This window comes from Girardinichthys multiradiatus, chromosome 20 (assembly GCF_021462225.1).
Source record: "Girardinichthys multiradiatus isolate DD_20200921_A chromosome 20, DD_fGirMul_XY1, whole genome shotgun sequence".
In the NCBI taxonomy this organism is placed as follows: domain Eukaryota; kingdom Metazoa; phylum Chordata; class Actinopteri; order Cyprinodontiformes; family Goodeidae; genus Girardinichthys; species Girardinichthys multiradiatus.
The window spans coordinates 32,900,121-32,911,224 of NC_061812.1; positions in this window are offsets into that span (position 1 = coordinate 32,900,121).

Here is an 11,104-nt window from a genome sequence, read left to right on the forward strand (position 1 = left end):
CGCCGACGCCGTCCACTGGAGGGGGTGGTGCTGCGTTAAGGGACCGTCGAAAATGTGGAGTTGTCTCTTCCCAATCATTCCAAATCTGCATTTAGTTTTACTAAAAATATAAATCGAATAAATTGAGCTAAAGATCATATTTCATCAGCCAAATTCTTTCAGAAAGACACTGCTGAGATACTCAGCACTACCGTGAAATGCTTTATCATACTAATGCAAACCATTTGTGGTTGTACCCCTCTGCCTGGACCAGCCCAAGCAGTTTTTCCATACTTTTGTTTTTTTTAAACTATAAGAATAGATAAACTGATCGTTTTCTAGCATAGTTTAGTGAAATGTAAAGTAACTGCAGAGTAGAAAAAATTGCTCTCCGTTATATTAGAGATGTAAAACATTTATCCTGCCACAATTAATGAACGTCATGACATCAATCAAGCAAGGGGAATGCAAAGCAAAACTAACAAACAATAAAACAAAATAAAATGTGTTAAATAAAGCTAAACATGGGGGTAAAAAAGATCACTGTAAATAAATGTGTAGCTGACAAAGAAGAAGTGGGTTTGTAGGACCAAGGAAATGTAATTGTATTAATAGTAGTAAGGAGACACTAGAGGTAGTTATAACAGTTTTTAGCTTTGCTTCTAACACCCTGACAAGAGTTTTAAAACTAAAATCAATAATAATTAAAGAAGTATAAAAATGAAATTAATTGAAAATCTACATTTAACTTCAAAAACTAGTATAAAAGGCTAATAATCATAGTAATAACTTAAAATAACAGAAGTAAATAAAATAACAATAAGTTTGATCAATTTTATATCAAATTAACTACAGATATGTTTGATTTGAATAAAGTTAAATTAGTAATAATTAATCAGAATCACAAATAGTCATTTGAAAGCTAAAGAAAAAAGATACATCTTAACTTTGCTTTTAAAAACAATAACGGTCTCTACTGCCTTCATGAGCGTTTGCACTTCATACTTTAGATCTGCTTAAGAGATTATAAACATTGCATTGCCCTAACGCCAAACGAAACGTTTTAAGTGGTATTTTTCGACAACAGAGATGATTATTACGAAAGTTCCGTGAAAGCAGCATCATCGCATTTGATTGACATGACAAAAAGCCGTACACTAAATTAGTCCTGCCTTCTTTTAAAAGTATAGACCTATAAGTAGGCTGCAGTCACATCTTGGCCCCGCCCAGTAAACACACCCACCGTCTGCAGTGAAGATGACCAAGCCTTCCTGAACGCTCTCTGTTGCAGCGGTGACATCTGAAGCCCATGAAGCTGCAATAAAAAGATCCTGTGATGGTGAGGGAGGGCCTCCGGTGTGAGCACCTGGGGGTCAAAGGTCAAAACGTGTTAAAAGCTCATTATGTGCAAGCTGAATGGTGAGGTTTGACAGGGTGCATTTAAGGGAAGTGACATGATAATACTCTTCCTTCTCCTTTGTCACATTTCTTTAAAAGGGGAAATAGGAGTCTTTGTTGCATCAAACAAACAGTAAATTCTTTGCCATTTCATAATGTAAATGTAGTCTATTTCCAGACTCTTGTGACATTCTGATGCATGTTCCTCTCTTACTAATTTGACTAATCCATGCAAACAAAGCCGACCAAATCCTTAACCCTAAAATTAATTACTCCACATTAGTAAATTAGTGCATAGCAGTAAATGCATTATGAAAGTAGGTTTATTTATGTGATTTAATATTTGGTCTTGTGTGCAGCTTTAAAAAAAACAGCATTGTGGAGAAGGAGGGGTCAAGTTTAATTAGTTCTGCTTGCAAGAAATGGCAGATTTGTCATTTTTATTGACATTTATTTGCCAAGTCACTGTGCAAAATTAAAACTCAAGGAAAAACAGAAGCAGAAGAAAGTAGTAAGCTAGCTGTATTCAATTCTAAACAAAACTATCAAATTATGAAAATTTCCCCTTGTACAATTACAACTAGTACATCTGTCACTTCTTTTAAACTGCAAACAACTTTAAAAGTTTTTCAAAAATCTTTTAAATTTGATATTTAGAATCTTAAAGAAAGTTCATTCTTTATAAATGTAATTACAGATAAGATTTCGGATTTATGTTCTGAGTGATTAGTCATGTGGACTTGGGGGCCCCCTGCTGTCCTGGGAGCCCTAAGCAGCAGCAGCAGCATCTTGAGTTGCTAATTGCCTTGGGACGAATGGACCACACTTCACTACTAATAACATGCTCTAATGTATGAGGAACCTTACTCTTTTCAAGCCTTAATCCTGTTTATCATCATCCATAACTCACATATCTGGGCTATTTCACAACACCAAGCTGATCCGTGGGTTGAGCAGTACCGAGTTGGCACACTCACCTGTTTACTGATCACAGCACTAAGCTCACTGGATTCAGAAAAAAGGCCTGAGAATGAAGTCTTTTTTCGTTACAAAATACAGTGTGTGAGTGTTGGAATGAACTATTAACCCATTTTGTGTAGCCAAAGAGGAGCTTACAATGTGTGTGTTGGTGTGCCAGGGACCAGGTGGCAATATTAGTGCTGCACAGGCAGCAGCACTGGATTCCACACAAGATTAACATCCAGTTATAAGGATAAAGCTGCAATCCTGCTCGATCTGCAGGGAACATGCCACCGAAACTGGGCCGACGGCAAACAAGCAGAGGGTCACGCACCTAAACACACACACATCCATATGCCTATTACCTTTTCAGACATTCAGACTGTATGGACATTATGTAATTAGGCTGCCCTGTTTTCCTAAGCATTGCCCTAAGGCATGTTTACAGCTTTAAATGCATTCTGTGTGTTTTTAAAAATTGTTCACCATTTTATGGTATGAAAAGCCCATTTCATAAGCATTCCTTGTGTGGGTTAGAAAACCCTGAAAATGTTTTAATTTGGCATCTGCAAAACCCTCACATAATCCTTTTATTTGCAGATAAAGTTAAACTAACAGAATCCTAATAGCATAAGAGGCGTTAAAATAAAGCAATTTCAGTCGCCCTCGGGTTGCATCAGCCAGTGAGGTTCACAGGTTTGCTTCTTCAGCTTCAGTTAAATGCTTTGCTTCTTCCGGAAACACAAATTCAATCTGACTATTCTACTTTTTCAAGCATATCCATCCAATAACGAAGATGAGTCATATGTGTTCTGCGCTGCAGTCTTTTTGTGGATATTTTTAAATATAGAATGCATTGTTTTGAAATAGGACACACGTTAAATGGTAAAAAAAATACTGACTTGGTGCAATTTCCATTAATTCTATTTGGGAGTTAAAGGATGAAAATATCATTAAATAGCTTTGTGTATGTGTTTAGGCTAAGGTTAAGCTGTATTTAACCCCAAAAGAATCCAGTTTTTAATGGATTCAACTTTATCATTACCTGAGCTTCATTAGAAAAGGGTTTGAAGAAATGAAAGGAAGAAGAAATGGAAGATCGTTTTTAGTCCAGTGTTTCCATAATCCCTTTAGTATGTTTTTTAAGGCTTTGAAGCTCGATAAAATGTCCTTGCTCCATTCTGTACTGAAACATATTTACATGTGATAGATGTACACGTGTAAATATGAATTCAGCACCCCCACCTTCTGAATCTGAACTTTGTAGAAACACCTTTCATAATAATTACAGCTGCAAGTCTTCAGGGATATCACTCTACTTTCCACATCTAAAAATGATGGTGTATTCAGGTGTATTCAGGATGATGTTCGCTTTTAGTTTTCATGCCACACATAGTATTTTGCATGATGGCCAAAAAATAGAAATTTCCCCTCGTCTGACCAGTGCACCTTGCACATGTTTGCTGTGTCTCCTGTTTGGTCATGGCAAACATTACTTTTTACAGCTTTTCTTTTTCAAAATGGCTTTCTTGTAACTCATAAAGGCCAGATTTATGCAATGCATGACTAATAGTTGTAATGTCAACAGATTCTCCAACCTGACCTGTGGATCACTGCAGCTCCTCCAGAGTTACCATGGAGAAGTCTTTTTAATACTCTCCCTTGTCATGAGTGTAAGAATGAGATTCTGACGCAATGACAATTAGGGACACAGGTAACCGGTTAAGATGGTTTAATGAATGCAGGAAGTAACTATGGTGGTCTTCTCCGTCTGTAGGTGGTTCAGAAGGAAGGAAGGAGTACGGGTTACTGATTGATTTCAGGGATGATAAATAAAGGAGACGATAAATTGATCTTGCTTGGTTCCTGTGAGTCTTTTGTCCTGGGAGAGATGGTGTCTGATATCAGTTGGGTCTGAGGTTAGCATAAGTGAGTGGAGGAGCTGTATGTCTGTCGACTTTTACTTCCCAGGTGAGGACAAGAGGCAGGCGGAGGGCAAACAGACAGGCAAGTGTTTTCCAGAAGGACAATGAGCTTGAGCTGACTTTGTCCAGGAAGGTGAGAGGAGAAGTGGCAGGGAGATTGGGAGGATCCAGGAATAGGAGGTAGGTGATTGGTAAGGATTGGCAAGGAAGCCAAACCAGGAACACAAAGGTGGATGCGGACGAACACCAATAGTCAGGGACCCAACCGTTGGGAGGGTAGGACAGTGAGAGGTGAGTAACTTAACATAGAAAGGCCAAAAAAATAATAATCGAAGCCAGTTTAGTACTGATGTGCGGAAAACAAACTGACAACCCTCCTTCAAAGCTGCTTTGATGGGCTTAGATGAGCTGCAGCTGGAGCTTGTTAACCTGATTGCCTGCCTGCAGGAGGAAGCACAGTACACACACACACACACACACACACACACACACACACAGAATATGCTCACAGCAGATATGACATCTTCCTCCAACCTGTCCATTTACGTAGGCGGCCATGTCTTGATAGGTTTGTAGTCATCCCATACATTTTCAGATGATGGTTTGAACAGTGCTTGCTGAGATGTTCTGAGCTTGGTATGTTGGTTTATAACCAAACTCTGCTTTGAGCTTCCTGAGAGCTCAATCTCTGACCTGTATGGAGTATTTAGTGTGTATATTTAGGGGTACCAGGATAAACAGGACGGAACAGAAATGCATATCATTTTACATCAACTTCAAAATTTTGCGCTACTTTGTGTTGTTCTATCACATGAAATTCCAATAAAATACATCAAACTTAGTGGTTGTATCACAGCAAAATGTAAAAGGTAGAAATACTTTTGCAAAGCTCTGTGTTTTTTAGACTTACTGGCTGGGAAAGGAACAGGTGCATTGCCAAAATGTAAATAGTTTTTTGTTTGCCTCCATCTGTGCTCTGAACACTGTGAGTACTTGGCTGAGGTTCATTTAGCATTCATGGATGTTTGATTCTGGCTGTTTTTCATGCATGTGTGCAACAGAGGAGCAGTGTTTCAGATTTATCTGTGTCAGCTGCAGTGGTGTGAAACACAGCAGCCTACTGCTAGATCTTGGCAGTGTCGTGTTTTGTCCAATCATCCCACAGAACTCAACTATCACATTTTTCACACATAATAAATAATTAACAATTAAGGAATTAACAATTACTTTTATTGTTGTTTAGCATCTGAATATCTTTGTACAAGAATCTTAAATGGATAAAGAAGTCTGAAACCCTGAAAAAGTGGAGCAGTTGAGATTTAAACAAGCCTGTTTGCATGAAACTTGCCATAAAATGTGGATAAATGAAAAATGAATTAACATCTGATTTATTTTTGAACATTGTATCTTGTCTCTTGGGACCTTTGTACGATGAACAAAATAACTGCAAATGGATAAGAAAAAAACAACTTTTAAAAATGCAAAATGATTTATAAAAAAGAATATTTAGAGTTTTAGTAAGTATTGCTGTGCAAGTGTCACTTCATACATAAACTCAATGAAAAAAAAATGTGCTTAGCTTCTAAAATAAAACTTTAAGGTTCATGCTAAGGAGTATAATAATATGCATGCACAGTTGTTAGTGGAATGAATTCAGGCCACACTTTTTCTGCACAGAGGGAATCCAGCTTGTTTAGCTCTAATCAGGGATTACCCCCAAAAATGCATTTTACTAACAGCAAAACACGGAGGTGGGTGTATTACACTCCTGATCAAAATCTTAAGACCAGGGATGAAATTCCACGTATTTGCATTTTGTGCTGGTGGATGAGAACCAGGATGTAGGAAATACTTTAAAGTGGAAGAACAAGAAGCAGGAGCAAGAGACAAAACATATAGAGGCGTCAGAATCTTAAAAATTTTATTTAAACTCAAACAGGCTGTTCATCAGCTGATCAAAGCTTTAAGACAATTAACCTTATAAAGTCCAAGTCTCCCCATAAATCTATCTTTTATGCTGTTTTCTGTCAGGCATTCATACTCTCATAACTCCTTGATGAAAGGGCTTTTGTCTTCAAACCTGACAGGCTTGTTATGCTAAACAAGCAACACCTTTTGCAAAGCGCCTTTACTGGAAAGGTTGGACACAGTAAGACAATCCTTTTACATTTCCCAAGACTTTGATTAGGAGTGTGTCATAATGAAATGCATAAGTGCAATAGGTGTGTGGAAAATGTCACAAATCTAAAATGCCCCTCCCTCTGAAAAAAAACTCCTGATTAGTTTTCAGCAAATGAAATTCATTTGGGGGGATTGTGTTATCATTAACAAACAGAGCATTACGAAAAAAAGACAAAATCATAAATAATCAAAACGTTTACATTAAACCTGATCAAACTGATTTACATCTTTACGTGACAAAAAAACTGCATAACTGTGTGGTGGAAGGACAAGCTTACGAGGTTTTATGAATAAAACCTAAAAAGTGTGATCTGCATAGTATTTTCAAATAATCTGATATTGCTTAATAAAACCAGAAGCTGGTAGAGACATTCCACAAAGGATTTGCAGCTGTAAAAGCTAAAAAAAGACAAAAGGTGAAAAGGTGATATGAATACTTTTGCAAGGTGCTGTATAAGTCCAATATACCATGACAGAGGGAACAGCTGTAAGAGACATTTCTGAACCCAGTTAGTGCAGAGATAAACAGCAATTCAGAAACGGTGTAGAATAACAGTTGTTTTTTTTCTGAACAGAAAAGCACATATCAAGCAGCAGAGCCGTATATTTAGAATATGAATTTGTAGAAGAACATATCAGGCTCTTTAGAGCAGTTCAGTAGCAGTAATGTGGATATGTGGATTCTGGTTCTGGCTGCAGATCACTTACGCATCCCTGAGCAGATCACCAGTCAAAAAGGAAGGAGTTATTGGTTGAGACTGATCAGAGATTAGTCCACCGCAAAGAAGACCTACATTTTAGTGTCCTTTTTCCACAGGGCACATAAGGACCCACAGCATTTCTCCCCCATCTCTGACTCTTCCTGTTGGGCTGCAAGCAAGAGGCGCTTGGGTGGAGGCGTGAAGGTGGCTCACAGTGGTTAGTCGCTGCAGCCGCCCGGGGCGGCAGCATGGAGGTAGAGACCGAGTCAGTGGTGCAACACCGGACATCAAGACTTGCGTGTGATGAGAGGAGAAGGATGGTAAAGTGGGCGGTTCATGAGGCCTCCACCCAAGGACGGCGTGCTTTTTGCATTCACTCATTCAGCCACAAAATGGTAATGGAGATTCTGCACCACCGCTGTAGTGCAAATAATAAACTGTTCTGGTCTTTTCTTAAAAAAAATAAATAAAAATAGAAATTTGAATTTATGCAACGTAAAGCAAACAAATTTAATTCTGTTCCATATAAGTAATGACTTATTAATTAATTGTTAAATTATTAGTGGGATTGTTCCCTTTTTTCACATGCTTAACAACCAGCACAAATCAACGCATAGTTCTAAAGTGAAAGGAAATTGATAAAAATCTGAAATATTTAAAGTGCATGTTTAATTTTGCCCCTTTTATTCTGGTACCCCTAAATAAAATCCAGTGCAACCGATTTTCTTCAGAAGTCACACAATAAGTCCATGTTTGTGTTATTTTACCACATTATAAATGCTGTTTTCTGTGAAGATCTCAGAGGTTTGTTGGAGAACATTAGCAAACAAATAGCATCATGATGACCAAGGACTAAACATCTGTATGGCCCATCTGCAAACCTACCCAGACATGGCCGTCCACCTAAACTAACAGGGTGAGCATGGTTATTAGCATGGTTATTAGCATGGTTATTATTAGTTCGTTAGAGGCAAGGAGAAAAGTGTTGCTTACAGTATAGGAAAATGACAGAAAAGTCTTTTTACTCACAGATGCTCTCAGAATTAACTGACCAATGAAAATTTGTCCAAAACACTCATATGCACACAACTTCCACCTCACAAAAACAACAGAGATACACCGCTGAACATCTAAATATTGCTTATAGTCATATAACAAGAACCGATAACGTGCATAATTCCTACCGCACCTGGAAGAGCATTTCTCAGAGGAGCATTGCTCAACATTGGCTTTCTTTTTCTTAATTACGGTTTATTACAATGCACACATTGAATTAAGTGAGCTCAGAGTAGCATCTTATATCATCTAGTCACCCTCTTGGGCATGCGAACAATAATATACTCAAAGAAAACATGAAATTCACTCCCTCCCCACTATCATCTTATACACACACACATTAAATCTCACTCCATTCTGTATTAGAAAATTGGATTGCTTCTCCACATAACGTGATTATAACCAACCTCTGCCTCACACCAGGGTCTGTATTATTTAATAAAGCTCGAGTGCAGTGCCACGTTGGCGTGTCCACACTCAGAACAGAAAGAGAAACTGTCACATGATCAATGAATCAGTCCTTTGTACGTACCTTCAAAGAAATATGACTGAACCGAGCTAAAGGTGAACAAACATCATGGCTACATTGTAGGCACTGAGAGGATTAGAAATCTGATGAAACAAGTCTGTTAGGATTAGGAGAATGAAAAGATGCGTTTTAGTCTATACATTCCTGTGTGGCCTTTTTGCAGCAACATGGAAACAAATGCTGAGAACAAAGATTTGAAACTAAACTGGAAAACTACTGAAAATGAAAACATTATTTGAACTACTTTGATTTGCATCTTCACTTCAGAAAAGATTCAATTTATAGTTTGCAAGCATGTTACAAAGCAAATTGATTTGTTGCCTCTTTTGACATTGCTGCATTTGAATCATTATAGCAGTAATTGTTCTAATATGACAGAAAAGGAGAACATTCTGAATTAAAAGGGCCATATTTTGAGGAAAAAATAAAGAGCTGAGAGTTTCATCAACTACAGCAGTGAGCAAATGTTTTTGTCAAGGTGTGACATTTTGGACTATGGTTTTGGTGTCTTGTGAGGGTTTATTTTGTCTAGATGTTTCCATTTTGGTTTTTGCATCATGTACATCATGTACTTCTTGAGGAAGCTTAGGTCCTTTGGTGTTTGCAGCAAGATGCTGCATATCTTCTATAAGTCTGTTGCAGAATGTGATCTCTTCGGCCATCATCTGCTGGGGAAGCAGCATCAGAGCCAGGGACTTAAAAAAGCTCAACAAGCTGATAAAAAAGGCTGGCTCTGTTCTGGGGACTCCTCTGGAACCTCTGGAGATCATTGTGGAAAGAAGGATTCTTCATAAAATGAAGAACATTATGGAGAACCCTGAGCATCCTCTTCATCAGACTGTCCTACAACAACAGAGTGTCTTCAGTCAGAGGCTTCTTCAGATGTGCTGTAAGACGGATCTGCTACAGGAGATCCTTCCTGCCCACAGCCATCAGCATCTACAACGGCTCTTTGAAGAAACCTTCATAATATGAGCTATAACAACATTTAATTTCCCTTTGGGATTAATAAAGTATTTTTGAATTTGAATTGAATTGAATGTTTATTTGTTTGTTTCCCTCTAGTTTCTCTGTTTACTTTAGTTCATAGTTATTCTAGTTCTTTATTTCCTCCTCTGCTTTATACTCTTGCTTAGTTTGTGTTTTCTGTTTATTAGTTACTTTGCCCATCCTCAGCTTTTGTATTTGTTTCACCTGTTCCTTCTGCTTCCCTGCCTTCTTGTCACACCTGTTCTCAGTTCCCTTGATTACCTGCCTTTGTCTTTCCCCAGTATATTAGTTGGTTTGGTGTCTCTGTTCATTGCTGGTTCCTTGTGTCTGTCATACCCTGTTCTCAACGAACGTATTTGTGCTGAGTTTTTCCATGTTCCTGCAGAACCTCTCTTGTAAGTTTTTTGGATCTGGTCTTTTGTTTGTATCTGCAGTGCCTTGATTGGTTTCTTTGAAAACCTCTGGAAATAAAGCTGAAAACCTTTTACAACATGTTACTGCCCAGCTCTTGTCTGCACTTTGGTCTGCCCGCAAACCACATTATGACAGTTTTAGGCAGGTGTGAAAAAATGCTGTAAACAAAGAATGCTTTCAAAAATGGAAGAGATCATGTATCTTCATCAATCAACAACATGCAGTGAGTGAACAAAAGACAAATCTAAATCAAATCAATATTTAGTGTGACCACCCTTTGCCTTCAAAACAGCATCAATTCTTCTAGGTATACTTTCACACAGTTTTTGAATGAAGTCGTCTGGTAGGTTGTTCCAAACATCTTGGAGAACTAACCACAGATCTTCTGTGGATGGAGGCTTTCTCACATCCTTCTGTCTCTTCATGTAATCTCAGACACACTCAATGATGTTGAGATCAGGTCTCTCTGGGGGCCATACCATCACTTCCAGTAAGTCTTGTTCTTCTTTACGCTGATGATAGTTCTTAATGACTTTGGCTGTATGTTTGGGTTCCCTCACTTAGCATTTTATAAATTCATAAAAATAAACAATCATCATTTAAATTTCTGAAAACACTCTTTGTTTACAGCATTTTTTCACACCTGCCTAAAACATTTGCACAGTACTGTACGTTTTGTCACCAAAAATGAGTCCCATGTCTTAACATGCTATTAAACATGGTATTAATATAGTAGAAATATTTGGGGTAAAATATGGCCTAGGAAAAAAAAAAGAAAAGGAAAGAACTGGACAAAGGTAATTTGGTGAAGTAGACACCAGTTTTATAGCTCCATCTAGTGGCTGACTGTGATACTAACAGAATCCTTTTCAATCTTTTAATTAACAGCAAATAAAAAGCGGAAGAATTAAGCCCTTTCTCTTCCCAAGTGGTCATTTCACTGAATTTGAACAACTTATATTCACTTAATA